The 18,134-nt window shown below is 43.9% G+C and overlaps 1 protein-coding gene across 1 annotated transcript in view; it reads right to left on the reverse strand.

Moving 5' to 3' along the window:
* Window positions 1-18,134, reverse strand: part of LOC138266081 (trichohyalin-like) — a 475,778-nt gene that overhangs the window by 215,831 nt on the left and 241,813 nt on the right. The gene's annotated exons all lie outside the window — the stretch shown is intronic.

Here is an 18,134-nt window from a genome sequence, read left to right on the forward strand (position 1 = left end):
TCAAAAGAGCATTCCCCCACGACCCTGGGAGTAGGTATCGACTGGCGTAAGATTGGCATTTGGTGTTCTGATTGGTGGCAAATAGATCCAGTGTTGGCCGTCCCCAGCATAGAAAGATGTTGTCTAGTTCCCTCTGATAGAGATCCCACTCGTGGCAGTTGTCGTCCGTCCTGCTGAGAGTCCAATAGGTGTTTTTGATACCTGGAAGGTGTTCCACTCTCAGACAAATTTTTATGAAGTATGAGCCATTCCCACACAGATTGAGCTTCTCGAGAGAGAAAGAGATCTTGTTCCTCCCTGCTTGTTGACGAAGAACATGCTTGTTATGTTGTCTGTGCAAACCAACACTGAAGATCCTGAAATCCGTGGAAGGAATGCTTTGAGCGTAAGAAATATTGCCTTTAACTCTAGCAGATTTATGTGCAGTCTCCTCTGCGCTTGACCATTTTCCTTGAATGCCCGTCTTGCAGATGACCTCCCCAGCCCTCCAATGAAGCGTCCGTTGTGATAATGAAATCTGTCATTGGAGTTAGAAAGTTCAATCCCTGAGAGAGATGGTAGGTCTGGCACCACCACCGCAGAGTCTCCACTATCCTCGGTGTAATATTGATTGAATCCTCAAAGGATCTTTGAGATTGGGTCCATTGTAGCTGCAATTCCTCCTTTAATGGTCTTATTTTCAACCTTGCTAGGTGGACTAAAGTGATTGATGAGGAAATAATGCCTAGGAGTGACCTGAACGTTTGTACTGAAACAAACCTTCTTTTTGAGACCCTGATAGCCATGTTGGTCAGTTTCTGTTGCCGTGCCTCTAAAAGATAAGCCTTGCTCTTGATGGTGTCAAGTTCTACACCCAAAAAGACTATCTTGTGTGTCGGAAGAGTGAACGATTTTTGGAAGTTTACTGTTAGACCTAGATTGTGAAATAGTCCTAAGCAGGCATTGGTAGCTTTGGATGCCAGCTGGGATGTTGGAGCCTTTATCAGCCAGGCGTCCAGATATGGGAAGACTTGCAAACGCTTGTTGCGAAGGAAAGCTGCTATTGGAGCGAGACATTTTGTGAAGATTCTTGGCGCTGACTTTAAACCGAATGAGAGGACTTTGAATTGATAATGGGCACCAGCCACAGTGAAGCGGAGATATTTGCAATGCTTTGCATGTATCTGTATGTGGAAATAGGCATCCTGGAGGTCCAACAATGTCATGTAATCTGCAGTGTTGAGAAGGTGCAGGATATCCGACATTGTGATCAAACAAAAGGATTGTTTCCTTAGAAACTTATTCAATTTTCTGAGGTCTAGGACTGGTCTCCATTCTCCCACCTTTTTCCTTATTTAAATGAACTGGGAATAGAATCTGAGTCCCCTCTGTGGCACAGGGACCTCTTCTATCTCCCCCTTGGAGGGCATTAAGAAAACCTCTTGCTGAAGCAAGTGAAGATGAAGTGGTTACGATTTTCCCAGCAGGTGGTGTGGTAGTGTTTGTACAAATTCCAGCGTATGACGTTGAGCCACTATATCCAGCATCCATTTGTCCGATGTTATGTTTTTCCAATTCTGAAGATAGTTCAAGATGTTCACTCCGACTTGGTGGATTTGTGGAAAATATGGAAGCGTAGCCGGTGCCAGACAAGGATCATTGCTTGAGAGGTTGATCCTGGGTTTGAGAGCTGTTTCCTTCTCCCACCCTGTCTGATGTAGGAAGCCGTGGATGGTTGCCAGTATGTCTGTTGATAGGCCGGTCTATATTGTGGCTGTTGGTACTGCCTATGGATGGTAGAAGCCATGAAACGTAGAGAAACCTCTACCTCTTGCTCCCTGAAAGGGCTGTTTCCTGTACTGCAGGGTACCCAAAGAATGGGCAGTGTCCGTGTCAGTCTTGATGGCCTGTAAGGCGTCATCTATATGCTTGCCGAAGAGAGTTTTTCCATCATAGGGCATGTCTAATATCCTGGACTGGACCACTGGCCTGAAAGAGGTTGCTTCCTGACGGCGCAGTACATCTGCTCCTGCAAACTGACGAAAGCCAGTGGAGGCTATATCTAGAGCGCAATGATCTCTTCTGAAGTATGTTTTCCCTCCTGCAGAATTTTACGTGCCTGAGAAGGTGGCTTGTTCTCAGGAATGAGCTCTATGGAGACGTTCATGTCAGACCACATCTGGTGATCATAGCGACCCAAAATCGCTAGAGAGTTGGCTGCACGGGCAGTTATCGCTGACATGGCTGAGAATCTCTTGCCTGCCTTCCTTATCTGGAGGAGTAGATATAGGTGTAGACGGATTCCTGGAACGCCTTTGGGCAGCTTGGGAAATGACCGAATCTGGCTTTGGATGCCCTGTCAAACACGCTGGAGAGTCCTGTGTAGCCTTGTACTTTTTATCCAGCTTTCGTGGAACTGGTGGAATAGTAGCTGGATTTTCCATAATTTTAATGCGTTCACTCCAAATAAAGCCGATGGTTGGAATTGCCCTCACTGACTTTCTTGCCTGTTATTTAAAGTCATGGAGGAAGCATCTAGACTGTGAAACAGATGTTATTAAATGAAACCGTGTGGCCGCTCTATCCATTAAATTATGAAAACCTCCTATATCCTCCGAGGGAGAATCTGATGGACGAGGAGGTGGTGGTGATGAAGTAGAAGCTAAATGTTCGTCCCATTCATCATTAGGATGTTGGGGTGTTAAAATCTCTCCTTCTCGTTCACCTTCTGAAGAGATGGCCTCTCTGGGATGGGCGGGTATTTTAGACTTAGGTGTAAGCCTGGGAGTTGCTGTAGGTGGAAGTATACTCCTTGGTGTAGCAGGAGAGGAAGGAAGAGGCGGCTGCATCTCAGCTCCGGGTGGAAACCTCCTCTTATAATCCTGTAACATAGACTGCAAGTCTTGAATTAAAGAGGCAGGCATTTGCACAATGTCTCTTGCCTGATGTAAAGGCTCCTAATAATGTCTTTGATGAGTATAATAAGATTGATACTGTTGTTCGTACTCCTCCTCATCATCGTCCTCCTGATACTTGACATGTAACTGGGATGGGCTGTGTGCATCACCAAACGGCCCTTCATCTGTCTCCTCCCAGTCTAGCAGATGACTAGGAAGTAAGGTTGTTACCTTGCCTGATGTAAAGGCTCATAATAATGTCTTTGATGAGTATAATAAGATTGATACTGTTGTTCGTACTCCTCCTCATCATCCTCCTCCTGATACTTGACATGTAACTGGGATGGGCTGTGTGCATCATAAAACGGCCCTTCATCTGACTCCTCCATGTCTAGCAGATGACTAGGAAGTAAGGTTGTTACCTTACTTGGTGATGTATCTGCCGGGTAAACAGTAGACCTAGATATCGTGGTAATTTTCACTGTGGCTTGAAGGTCGGGAGATCCAGAGAAAATGGGGATCACAATGCCTTGACTGACAGGAACTTGTGGCATCATCAATCAATGTTGATTAATGCAACTGCAGAAGTTTGCCAGGTGGAAACGATCAGACTCAGATCTGAAATTGTAAGCAAGTTAAGAGAAAAGCACAGGACAATTACTTAGACTTAAGGATGTTTAAAAGAGACACTCGGTCATAGAAATGGGGTTTCCGGTTGACTAGGCTATGCACATAAGCAAGGCAGAACCTACTACTCCAGTCAGGCAGGTAAGTTACACACAAAGATAACCGGTGCTCACCCCCTGGTAGCTTGGCGTACAAGAGTCAGGCTTATCTCCAGAGGCTATGTGTAAAGCGTTTGCGTAACAAACTCACACCAGTGACACAATAAATCCACAACAAAAGGGACTCCACATGATTGTATATAAAAATATGCTTCTTATATTGTAGTTATATCAGAGACCACAGATGACATAGATATTAAATATTGTGCAGATTATGCCAACACTGAACTAGTACTTGTTATCCTGACAATGCCAGTGGCTAAAACACATATTTTGACATCAGGGCATGAAATGCAATAGTTAGAGACAAAACACATGAATGAACAGGTTGCCATAAGCACATCAGTAACTGTAAAGAAACATGGATACAGGAACCCCGCTCTCCTATTAGCAGGGTAACGGTCATTGCCATGGCCTGGTTGCAATGAGTAGGTTTGTGCCCAAAGCGTAGGCTGCAGGAGCCCCTAGGTGCCTACTATAAGGAATACAGTAACCTAAACAATGTAGAAATCAATACAATAGACATTCAATAAATACTTTGGGTAGCAAGGCAGTATCAATTAAACAACCACAGGTATTGCAGTAATATCACGTGAACAATTCCCTGTGTGGTAGTAATAAACGTGTTTCAGGCAGGAATGTAGGGTGCAGGACACCTGTGCTCTTATTAGACTTGATACGGAACTTAGGCACCACTATTCTGACTTTCAGGTGCTCTTCTTAGGGTTATTACGATAACACTCCAAAGATAAGAGCTAGGAGAGCACTTGCGGTTTGCGCTCTGGCACAGTCCACCGACCGGTCAGTGCATATCTAGTACCTGATAAGAGCCTCAGGCTGGCCAGAGCGGACCTCATCATGCGTGGTCCTGCGCGGTAGGGAGAGACAACAGTGGTGCGGTGCCGCCACACAGAGCCGGGTGATACACAACGGCCCGGGGTTCCCACTTAAAGGTACAGTACCTTGTGTGACCAGGATGGGGAATCCTGATGTCTTAGGTAAGGGAGACCTCCCTTGGTCTCCCCAGGCCGCTAGTGTTCTGGAAATTCAAAGGCAGCTGCTCGCGAGCGTGTGGCGCAGCTGCTGCAATAACGGGCTGTTGGGAGCCGGTCCAGACTTCAGAAGGGATTCCTCCTGATTCTAAAAGCGGTGTGCACTGCTGCGGAAGCAGCCACTGTCATGCCAGCATGTCCTGAAGTGGCAATCTGGGGAAGGGGAAGACTTCCCTGCGGTAACAGCCTGCAGCCCTTCCTGGCTCTAGGATTCCCTGTGGGCAGGGTGAAGCACTGCAAGTCTAGCAGTAATTCATGCCAGCCCTCTGGTGATTCTCCCCTCTACACAGGGGTAATACATCAACACTGCAGCATCAATATTGTATTCAAGGACACTCTACCTTGATGGCAAAGCGCCAGTGCCTCAGGCAAGCAGGAGGCGCACGGAGGGGTGACTTCAAAGGAACCCTTTCAAGTGTAACACAAACCCTTTCAACCAGCCCTCCCTCCAAACATCAGTAGGGGGTAAATCAGCCCTTTGTGTGAGGGGGAGGACACAGCCTATTGACATGTAAGGTGTGAACGACCTCTCCCTCTCCCAGCCCAGGAATACTATCAGAAGACAGATTGAGGCATATGGCTTTCCTGTCACACCCAGCCCTTCCTCAGTTTTGGATGTCTGGAACGTATGCAAAAAGTATAACTGCCCCTCTGTCCTAGACATGGATTGGAGTCAGGCTGAAAAACACTAGAGTTATAAGCACAGAGAAAAGCCCACTTTCTAAAAGTGGCATTTCTAAAACAGTAATGTGAAATCCAACTACATTAGTATGCAGGATTTCTCTCTACCATCCCAAACATACCAAACATGCCAACGCTACTACGCCTTTCAAATCAGAAATTACAACTTAAAAGTATATAAGGGAATTCCTAATGCTAATCTATGAGACGAGCAACCCTCACAGTAGTGAAAAACAAAATAGGCTGTTTGTTATTCCTAAGACATGTAAAACATAAAAGTACATGTCCTACACCTTTTACCGACACAGCACCCTGCCCATAGGGTTACCTAGGACCTATCTTAGGAGTGACTTAGGTGCACTAAACAGGTGTTGAGGCCCTGGCAAATAATTTGAAATCCCAAGTCAAGGTGGCAGTGAACTGTTTTGAAAGGCTACTTGTGTGTGTGGTGCAATCAGAGCTGCAGCCCATTAATAACATTTAATTTATATGTCCTGGGTATATGGCATACCAATTTACAATAGACTTATAGGTAAATTAAATATGCCAAACAGGTGTAAGCCAATTATACCAAGTTTTACGGGAGAGAGCACATGCTCTTTGGAACTGATTAGCAGAGAGTACCCAGAGTTCTAAAGCCAACAAAAAGAGGGTCCGAAAAAAAAGGAGGAGGATGGCAAGACGTTTGGGGATAACCCTGCTCACGTGTAACCTTATCCCATGAAGGTGGCTCCGGACACTGTAGGTGCTGCCTTTATACAGGGATTGTTACCGAATGTTAGGAGTCAGAGGATGGCCATCTGCATCAGATGGCAGACTAAGAAGTGTGCTGAATTTATGATGGCTGCTAATCACAACCTAGCATTACAATAAAGAAGGAAAGAGAATGTAGTATCCAAGCTGACGTCCCTGAAGTTGCAGAAGGTGCACAGGACCATTAAGGGGGAATGGGGAGTCCCACCAGAGGAACAAATGGGGAACAGGAAGGGGAAGAGGAAGAGTTGGCAGAGGCAATGTAAAAGGCTGGGAAGTGGTCCCATGAGCGATTTACTTGCAGACAGCTGGGAGACTAGAAACACAACTGCCCCAATTATGTATCTGATGCACCAGGTCCTACCGATCAGTCTTGGTCTCATCAGTTTTTTAAAAACTATTTTTTCCACAAATTGTATTGCATTTTATTTGTGACAGTTACAAAGTTGCAGTAATTCACAATTACGTAATCATATATGCAATACTTCCTAAAATTACAAAGCCATTTGTGTCTTATGGTATTAGATCATTTCACCATGTTTTCAAACTGTCTGAAATCCCCAGCCCTCCCTCCCACTAACTTCCCCAAGAAGCAAGAGCAGTTCACCATCTCCTATGTTTACCCATTGAGGGCACAGTAAAAGGAAACTTTGCATTCCTGGACGGAGCCCAGTAGTAGATATGAGTCTGTCATAGCTAGGCCGTGTGTTATGTATGTTATCGGGCTTTTCCATGTTACTGTATATGGATTCCATCGGGGGTATGATGTGAGAGTAAGCCTTGTAGCATTACAGCTATGCTGAATCTCTGATTCATATTGATAAAATACATGGTTTAAGAGTGTATATCTGTGTCCTCATGCGCATACGTGCAAAATTTCTCTAGATAGGTATCCCACTCCATGGAGATATGGGTTTTGCGTAGACCCCTATATTCTTCTCTACGCAGTGCTTCACTTTCGGCCTGACCCTATTCTAATACTTCCATTTCCCCCAGCACTACTTGAGGGGAACGGGCGATTTCCATCGGTGCGTAATAGCGCATCTTGCCAATATTAACGCCAAGTCAGCAAAGCGCTTGGTCACCCCGTCTTCCATGATTGAGAGTAGAGACTTAAGATACAGGCATCTGGTGTCATCTAATAATCATAACCTGTTACATATTTGAGTATTTGCGCTATTTCCGACCAATAATTTTCTAATGGCGGACAACGCCAGATCATATGTAATAGATCTGCGTCCATTTGTTGACTGTGTTGACTGTGGGGGCAGCTTTCTCCTGCGCCTGAGAATAGTTTAAAGATGTTATGTGGCGTAAGATATGCCCTATGAAATATAGAGAGCTGAATAAATTTAAATCTGGTAAGCAGTCTCTTCCATTCTGTGTCCGTTAACGTACAGTTGACATCTGTATCCCATTTTTGAAGGAGTCTTTGCAATGATATTCCTAAATGTAATCTAAGGCCTCTATCCAGGCATCGGATTAGATGACTGCCATGACCTATTGTATGTAGATGACTGCCATGACCTATTGTATGTAATGCTTTTAGAAATTCAAATATAAGAGGTTCAATACCTTCCGGTGCCCAGTGTTGACATACAAAGCGAATTAAACCTGCATGTATTAGGAACAGTGTATCTGGTAATCCGTGAGCATGTATAGAGTCTAGGTGCGACATCAATACTCCGTCCGTGAATAATTTCAACATAGTTATAGTCTCTGACTGCTCCCAAGGTTGTAATCGCTGTGCTGATAGGGTCCCCATTGCCAGTGGAATCCCCTTCAATGGTATATTAGGAGCGTATGAAACAGGGATGTGTGTATATCGTGGAGACATTCGCCAATATGCCATGGCCACTTGTACCGGAATGGGAACCTGGTGTGGTACGGATGTGTTTGGGCAAAGCAGTTTATGCAGCTGTCCATTTTGTGCTTGAGCAGGTGTATAACCTGTTTTGTGTAAGTTGTACCCCGCTAGCCAATACGCTAACCACTGCAGTTGTACTGCTATGCAATACACCTTAAGGTCTGGGCAATTGTAGTTTTTTCAGATCTATCCTACGAGGTCCTGACCTTAATTGGCAAAGTATTCAAGGTGGTAAACACCGGGGCCAGAACCACCACCGGCAGATTAGCGTGACAGTACAGGATCCTCAGGGGGAGGACCATTTTTGCCAGTGCCAGTCTGCCCGCTATAGAGAAGGGTAGTGTAATCCAGAAGGCTATTTGTGTCTTAATGGAATTGATCACCAGCTGCAAGTTACCTATGGGTTGCCACTGGGATATTAGCTTCTCCCAGTGCCATTTTCTGCCATTCTAAAGAATGCTGAAATGCAAAAATACATGATTTTGCAGCGTTCATTTGCAGACCAGAGAGTCTGCCAAATGCAGTCAGATTGTCTGCTATTGCAGACATATCTTGACGTATGTCCCGAACATATACTATCATGTCATCTGCATACAAAGAAGTAGCCTGTATTTCACCTCTAATCAGGATGCCCCATTCCGTCACTGTAATTGTGCTAAGGGTTCAATTGCTAAAACTAATAATAGTGGCTATAAGGGACAGTCCTGACATGTTCCCCGGGAAATGTTATAAGATTCTGATATGCACTTTCCTGTTTTTGCCCTCGCAGTTTGTAATAAGTATAACAGTTTCACCCATTTTGTGTAGGAGGTTGGTGTTCCGTAGTGGGTAAGTGTGGACCAAAGGAATTCCCAGCTCAGTGTGTCCAAAGCATGGTGTATATCCAAGGAGAGGCAGCTTGTGAGTGGGGATTTTTCACATGAACTATACATGACATGGAACAGACGACTAATATTGAGTGAAATGTTACGGTTCAGTACGAAGTCATTTTGATGAGTGTGCAATAGTTGTGGCAGGTGTGGGAGGAGTCGTTTTGCTAGAAGTTTGCTTAAAATTGTATATATCGTGTTCAGGGGAGTTAGAGGTCTGTATGAGGTTAACTCAAGGGGTGGCTTCTTTGGTTTCAGTAGGGATGTAAACACGGCTTGCCACATTGTGAGGGGCAGCCACCCCGCCTTTTAGGCGTGACTATATAATTTTATCAGCTGCGGAGCCAGTTTGTGTATGTAGGTAGTGTAAAATTCAATGGGAGGTCCATCTGACCCTGATGTTTTGTTACATAACATTTCCTTAACCCCACTCCTGATTTCTTCCACTCTAAAATCAGCTACTCGCTATCTTGTGGTGGCATCTGGGGTAGGCGCGTCCTATTCAAGTATGTGATTAATAGGTTATCAGTAGGAGCTGTAGGGCTGTGTAAAGATCAGCATAAAAGTCCCGAAACACCTTATTTAGTACCAGTTGCGTTGTAACCACAACTTGTGTTTCTGATTATATGGTGAGGATTGGGGTTGGGGAGGAGTAGGATGGATTAAGCGTGCCAGCAGTGTACTGGACCTGTCAGCTTCAGAGTGTGTCTGCTGTATATATGCCTTATAATCTATTAGTTGGAAAGTCCTTTCTCCCCTGTATAAGATGACTTTTCGGTTCCAAAGTTTGTTGTTTTTTCGGTATCGAAAATGTTGTGGAAGGTCTCGGCTCCGAAGCTGCCTTTCTAATTTTCGACTCCGAAACTTGGTGTCTCTTGCGGGAGTCCGAAATGGAGCCCTTTATAGTTTTAGTCGACTCCAAAGTAGTCGGAGGAGTGGCCTTTTTCGGCGCCGAGCCCAGAGGTCGGTCGCCGACAGTCTTATCTCAGGCCGAACCATGGCCTTCTGGCAGTGGTGCAACAAGGCCATAAGATGTTTCTTGTGTGGGGGTGCAGGGGCAGACGTACTCACATGCTGGCCAGCTGTGATGGATCTGTCATCTTCCGATTCCTGCTTGGAGTCTGTGTCTCAGATAGAGACGGCTGTCTGCACCTGCTCTTCTTCGGTGACGTCGAGATGTTCACTGCTCTTTGACGCCATTTCAAGCCTTCTTGCTCTTCGATCTTTGAGTCTTTTTTGATCGAAACGATCCACAGGCCTCACAATTTTCCTCCCGATGGTCTGGAGAAAGGCACAGGTTGCAAACTAAATCCTGGTCTTTGTATGGGTAATTGGCGTGGCACGAGGGCAGAAACGGAATGGAGTCCCATCCATCAGGCTCTCCACGCGGTCGGCCGAATAGGCTAGAGTTGGGCGCGCGCCTGAAGGGTGAACAAAGTGATTTTCCGACGGTACTACCGCTTCGACGCTAGATGGAGAATGCGATCGAGACAATACCAACGAAAGGGAGGGTTTTCTAAAGTTTTCCGAATAGAAATTTCGGAGCCAGAGGAAACACGTCCGAACCAGACGGCGAAAAAATAAAGCAATCTAACAATGGAGTCGATGCCCATGCACAATGGAACCGAGAGGCGGAGTCACTCGATACCATGACTCCGAAAACACTTCTTCGAAGAAAAAAAAACTTGTAACACTCCGAGCCCAACACTAGATGTCAGAATGGACATATATATATATATATATATATATATATTTTTTTTCCTGGGAGGTCACAGTGTCATGGGTCAGGCTGCCACAAATCACCTTTACTCCCTAGGTTTGTGTGAGGTGCTGCGTGCTAGCCGAAAGGGTTAGGTCGACAGTTGGCAACCGTTGTGGGAGTGACCTAGTTACCTATAAGCGGTGGTATTGCTGCTCGAATCCAGCAGTCTCGTTCCAATGAGTCCTACGACAATGGTCATCTGAAAATGTTAACCTTTGTTATCAAGACATCACTAGATTGGATCATTTACATTTGAACTTGATGACGCACTGGATACAGTTTAATCACGGTGAAGGATACAGGCAGGTAATGATTTACCTCTGATTTTACCTACCAGGGGCCCTCATTTACCATTCTGAAATGAGCCCCATCAAACATTCAGCTTGCCATCTCAAGGATATAAATGTTCCCACCTATTCTCAGCCAATTTCCATAGAGAGAGAATCACTTCAACAAAGGCTATAATTAGAAATGTTTTGCCCTCTGGGTCTTGTTTTAAACTAATTTATTTATTTAAAATACAATGGTATAGGTGCACAAAAAGGTTAAAAAGGATTAGCATGCATCACATCCCACCCTATATCATATTAAAACTAAATTAGGGTTATTTACCAAATAGTATTAAGTTTTGTACATTTCTCCTTTTTTTTTTTTTTTTTATACTAATGGGTTGCGGAATTTCCATTAATTGCTTTCACATAATTATGTGAAATTTGAGGACCCGTCCGGGACATCTTGTTTGGGGTCAAGGGCAACAAGATTTTATGTTTACTTTGTCCTTGGGACAAGTAGACCCAACCCTCTGCAGCACAAACCCTTTGGCTGCCTGTTTACAGAGAGTGGAACTCTCTGCAGTTGAGGTAATGTGTTTCCAAGAGATAATGTTGTTCGAACTTGTATTTATGGTTCATTATTTGAAAACCTTCATTATTAGGGTGAGTGCTGTAAATAAATGTTTTAATGTCACACTTCACTACTGACGTTGGTTCCAGTACAAAAAAAAAAAAAACGTGTATACACATGTTTGAAAAGTTTAGGCTATGAGGCTAAGTATAATGCTCCCAGAATGCTCTCTGATTATATGCAAATGAAGTGTCATTTAGTAAAATGTTTTGATGCATGCTAGTATTTCTCAAAAATATTTCTAATGGAAAATCAGTGTAACCATTTTCAACACGATTATGGGAAGCATGAAAATAAACAAACACTGACAAAGCCAACTGATCTGACATATTTTTATAAGTCTTTTAGTTTCATCAATGCGTGTCTTGTTTTGACATGGCTTTTGTAACACTTTATTGTTGTGGGAGCTACCAGGTCCTCAACATTGTAACAAACACTGGCAAAAAAAAAAAAAAACGTTTTTGAACTCTAAAAGCACATGTTGCCACCAGTGGCATAACAAAGGCCCCGCAGCCGCCCTCCAGGGGGCCCCTTCAGCACAGCACCTGCCCTGAGTGAGTCTGGAGAGGGGGCTCCTCCATGTTCTTTGCAAAGGGGCACCCTCCAGTTTCATTACGTCACTGATTGCCACTGTAGTTCCTGACACTGAACAAAACTACTTTGTGTGCCAATATGCTCCTTGTGGAAGAGAAGAATGCGATCACTCACAGTAAAGCCAGCCGAAAGAGAGAGAAATAGAAGTTTAATAAAAACAAAATATCATTGTTAACACCAGACCTAATTAGGGACCAAGACCCACATGTAGGTAGCTTTTTGCATGTCGCAAACAGCGACTTTCGCTGTTTGCGATGTGCAAAAAGTACATTGCGATGCACAAACCCAGTTTTGCGATTCAGTAACCTGGTTACCGAATCGCAAAACGGGTTTGTGACTCGCAATTAGGAAGGGGTGTTCCCTTCCTAATTGCGACTCGCAGTGCAATGTAGGATTGTTTTGCGAATGCGGGCGCAAACCAATCTCAGTTTGCACCCATTTCAAATGGGTGCTAACACTTTCACCAAAGGGAAGGGGTCCCTCTGGGACCCCTTCCCCATTGTGAATGTCACTGTAAACATTTTTTCAGAGCAGGCAGTGGTCCGCTCTGAAAAAATGAAACGAAAACGTTTCATTTTTCGTTTTTGTAATGCATCTCGTTTTCTTTTAAGAAAAACGGGCTGCATTACAAAAAAAAAAAAAACTGCTTTATTGAAAAGCAGTCACAGACATGGTGGTCTGCTGTCTCCAGCAGGCCACCATCCCTGTGAGGCCGCCATTCGCAAGGGGGTCGCAAATTGCGACCCACCTCATGATTATTCATGAGGTGAGCATTTGAGAAGCCCTTGCGAATCACAGATGGTGTCAGGGACACCATCCTACATTCGGATTTGCGACTCGCAATTTGCGGGTCACAAATTTGAACCTACCTACATGTGGCCCCAAATTCTTAAAGAAAGTCACAAAAGTGCACCCATGGTATATGTCGTACCCCTATAAAATATTTGTGAACTGTATTTTAGCATGGGTAAATACGCATGTGTAGATTTGCTCATGTGAAAATCTATTGAGCATTTGCAAGTTCATTTTCCCTCCAGCCACTTTCTTCCCAACCCTGGAAGAAGTTCTAATTCTGCCATTGTCAGGAGTAAATGTCCAACCTTTCTTATTATGGGAAAATATTAGAGAGAAGCTGGTGAAAATCTTTAAAACATGCAGGTTAGTAGGTTTGCAGACTCAAAGGCATTCCAGCCCTGGAACTATTGCTTACTGCTTCCTCCAGCCCCAGTATGCAGATCTGCAGAAAGGTGGAAAAATAAGGAAATTGCTACAGTAGGGATTGAAACTGCTAGTATTCAAGCCCTACTATGGTAGTAGCCCTGGCATAATCAGAGAGGCTATTATCAGAGCTCTTACATAATGAGATTGCTGCTATAATTTGGCACCACACTACATGGCACCAAAGGGACAAGTAGATCTTTTTACAGGACAAGTAGATTTGAGAAGCAACCTGTCCCGTGGACAAGTAGATATTTTAATAAATTCCACACCCCTGACGTAGTTATGCAAAATGCACAGCCATTATTTAGAGGTATATTTTAGCGTGAAATGCGTCCTTGTGTCCATTTTTGATGCAAGGACTCATTTTGTGGAAAAATATTGCTGAAACACACAAGTGGGGGGGACAACAGCAGCTAGTGTTTTGGTTGTTCTCATTATTCACAAGCAATGTCAAGTTCTGCCCTTTGATATCAAGCAGTGCCAAAAGAAGAGACCGACTTAATGCACCACCAAGGATTGTTTAAAAATGCTGCAAAAACTCATACCAAAAAGTAACAACCCATCTAGCAATCACACAACAAATCAAGCATCATTTCTGGAAATAGTTGATGTGCCAAACCAAGCAAACTCAAATCGGCCATATAGACAAGTCCAGTACGGCCTGTAAGCCACATTTTGCTGTCCCAGGTGGAATTCTAAGTCTAGTTTCTACCACGCACCACTATTAAAACTTTCATGCCACAAAGCTCATTCAAACTGTATATATGACGGTTGGGCTTTGCGATCATGTTCTTGCATAGAGTGACCTTCTGCCACAGTTTCATCATCTAATCATTACCAACACCGTCTAGATTAGATTCAATAACTTATATTGCTATGCAGACTTACTGGCGTAATTATTAGCTTCCATCAGCAATAATTATCAGGCTTGACTTCTAGCACGTTCAAGATCAATCCGAGTCAAGGGCATAAGCTACTAGTTGAGAAAAAGATGTACTGCACAGGAGCAGACATATCCGAGTAGTCCCGCTCGGGTCTCACCCCAATGGCTCTAAGCAAATCCTCCTTCATTCTACAACTGTTTGCACCAGTCAGGGGGTTAGGTAGAACAGCCTAATCTTTCAGTTCAAGTTTTATAAACTTAATTCACCTGGGAAGTAAATGCTCTTCATTGAGGATCAACTGCTGGCTTCTTGCATCGAACTTACTGTTCCATGTGCTTGCCAAATGACTATGTCTACATGCTCCACGTAAGAGAAAAACTAATTAAGGTATTCTTAGAAGCAAAACCCTTGTGCTGGTTAAGATGGGGCTGGGAAGTTTCAGAACTAGTGTATGATTGGTAAGTGTTTGGGCTATCTGGAAAAGTCCAGTTTACATTTCTTCATTGTTTCAACATACCTTTATAGCACGTACAGTCCCAGTTCTACAATATCGGATTCTCTCCTCTAGGTCAGAGAGCTATCTTCACTTGCTGTTCCTGTTTCTATGACTGCACAGATAACACACTGTGGGCCTTTGGGTTGTATTAAGAATAATACACAATTTCCCTCTCACTCAATGAGCACGTCTTGCATCAAAACAGGAAAACATGTTTCCCCAGAGTACTGTTGCTCCCAAGTTAATGGCAGTGTCCGCATCAGCACCAACTCTTTAAGATGTTTCAGCTCTGACACCAACCCCATGCACTCAAGCCCACGGAATTCACTATGTTCAAATCAAAGAGATGCATTCCATAGCTGGCTTGATTGCTCTATGAGTGTAGAGCGCCAATAAGCATCTCAAATATTTGCCATCCAACTTCTCCTGCTGAAGACCACAAACATGTTAAAACATTGTCACAGTCCACTATATCTTGCAACCCATTATCAGAGAATGCACTAGAACAACAGCCCCATAATGCTTCTCGCTAAAGAAATATCATGTCACGTTCACAGCCTAAACTATACTTTCTTAGTAAGCAATTATGGTCACTCACATTCTTTTACAGGTCTTTAGTTGTTGGCACTTTTAATGTTCAAGTAGATCAAATGAAGCTCAGTTATGTTTATTATTAATGCCAAATAGTCCAATTCCAAAATTCTCATGCACATTTCTCTTGGTTGTATCTACTCAATGCAAATCAGTGCAGAAGCACATTCTCAGGGAGTATCTAATAATCACTCACTCAACCATAGGAACAGCTCAGGCAGCAAAGTGCAATGTGGAGATCCTTGTGATGGACACCTTTACATCCAGGCCTTGCAATAAACCCATCTGGTGCTCTGGTTTAAAAGACTATGGCCCTCATTTAGACACTGGTGGTAAAAACCGCCTACCGCCGCGGTGTTGGCAGCAAAAAGACCATTGCCGCGGCTACCCTCCATCCACCATAATATGACCACAGCCGGATTTTCACCACAAGAAGGGCGGAAATCCAGATGTGGCCATACTGGCGGATGGCAGTAAGGTGGCGTTGCTACCACGAGCAGCGCCACGGCAGTAGACCACCGGCAGCCGTATTATGACAAATAATACGGCCTGGCGGTGTTCTGCTGGCGGCGCTGCGGGCTGCATCAGTGCTCCGTCCCCTGCCGGACGACCCCCTCGATCTAAGTAAGTCGAGTCTCCGACAAGGGGGGGGCGATTAATGTGCGTGAGTGCGTGTATGTATGGTAATGTGAATGCATGTCGGCATGTATGTTATGTGTGTGTGCGGATGTGTGCGTGAATTAATGCATGCATGTGTGTACGTATGTGTGGATGAGTATGTGTGGATGAGTGTGTGTGTGTGTTTTGGGGGGCGTGGCTGTAGAGGGGGTTGGGGGTGACTGGGGAGTTTTTTTTTTGTGGGGGGGGGCTCCTATCAGTGACAGGGCAGCAATTCCCTGTCACTGATAGGGCCTACAGCCATGGCTTTCGTGGCATTACGAACGCCACAAAAACCATGGTGGTAGGCAGGGACATAATACGGCCAGCTGCACAATGGCGGCTGCTGGGCTGGAGATTCTCATCTCAGCCCTGCAGCTGCTACCGCCATGGCGGTCGGAGTGGTACATTGGCGGGTTGGCTTCAGCCAACCCACCAATGTCATAATGTGGCGGTAAGTACCACAGCCTGTTGGCGGTACTGCCGCCACATTAGCACCGACCACCGGGGTCATAATGACCCCCTATAGCTGGATTTAGGTAAAGTAATATGGTCAAAACAGCACATTATGCATAATGGGCTTTTATCACTTTGGAAGAAATCCTCAAAGATTTTGCAGGGTTATGCTAATAAAACACATGTGTTAGCATCAGAAAGATAAAGCCTGGAGATCTCAATGGCCTTGGAGAAAGGAAAGGAAAGGAAAATACCTCAAAAGAGAAGAAACGTGACCTTCTAAGCAAATGTTATCAAGTTTCTTAAAATTTGTAATTAAGTCAAAGGGGGTAAATGTGTAAAAAGCATCAGAAGCTGTTACAATGAAAGAGGTAAATATAAAGGGTTAACACTACGGACATATAGAGAACGTAGGCTGAAGTAATGATGAAAAACGTTTAAAACTTGCAATTTAAAAACAAAGAAATAAAATCAAGGACGTTGAATATAAATCACAACATTGAAACATGCGTCTTGGAGATCCCTTTAGATGCAGATGGACAGCCTTCACTCTCAAGTTATTTGAATAAAACAAACAAGCAAATAATAGCTGAAATAGGAGCTACATCAGCTGTCATTTGCCAGTTTCCCATATCCCATTTCAGTGTCTTAAATGGAGATCATGTTCAAGGTGTACCAAAAAGTTTTCTCAGGGAAAGAAGGTAATCTGTGAAAACACCATAAGGTATACTTCACTAAAGCTTCAACAACGATGCTATAATGAATTTCTGCACATGTCCTAGAATCATTTTAATGGTCAAAGATTACAAAGAGATTGATTTCCAATCTCATGGCACCCGCTGATCAAGCACAATTAGTCGAGAGCTATTGCAAAGTTCATTCATTAAGTGTGAAGTCAAAGAAAAAGCAAATGTGTTAAAATATAGTCTCAATGAAGCAAATAAGTAGTCACTGCTTTTATATTGTGGAGATGGGTCCAAATGAGCTCTACCGTTGTATGACCTATCACACAATATTGTTGAGAAGATACAGGCGAGAGAGTGATTTGTATGGACAGTTTGAATCCTGAAATCTAGTGTGGTTTGCCTCAGGCCAGCTGTGGTAATTTAGAAAGGTTGTGCGGGAGATACGTAGCCCACCCTATTGTCAGCTGTGTCTCCAGTGTGAATAAAACACATTTACTAGTAAATGGGGGTCAGATGGTAATCCTCAGTCCTGAGTGAAATATTCCTCCCTAAAGAGGAGCCGAGTGGTTCTTGTTCGGGGAAACAATTTAAAAAATATAAACCAGAGCATCAAAGCACACAGCATTTAAATACATCACAATAGCTATAGGGAAACATAGCTAGAATTAAATTAATGTCACTGTAAAGGCCAAAGCAAAAAACTGTAAATGGAAAACCAGAGAAGTGAAGAACTGAAAAGAAGTGAAGGTGAGGAGAAGTCAAAGAGGATCAAATAGAAAAATAGAGATAAAGTGAATGAAAGCTAAGTGAGGTCCAGAATGTAAAAGAAGGGAGAAATTTGCATTAGGAAACAGAAGGGAGATACTGCCAACAGAACCTCTCATGAGGAAACCTTGCACTTGGGTTGCAAGCAAACGAAAACAGTGAGGCGAAATGCAGGAAGTAGGTGAATAGAAAATATATGAGGAATAGAAAATGAACCTAGAGAGGATTAAAAAAAA

Source organism: Pleurodeles waltl, chromosome 11, assembly GCF_031143425.1.
Source record: "Pleurodeles waltl isolate 20211129_DDA chromosome 11, aPleWal1.hap1.20221129, whole genome shotgun sequence".
NCBI lineage: Eukaryota > Metazoa > Chordata > Amphibia > Caudata > Salamandridae > Pleurodeles > Pleurodeles waltl.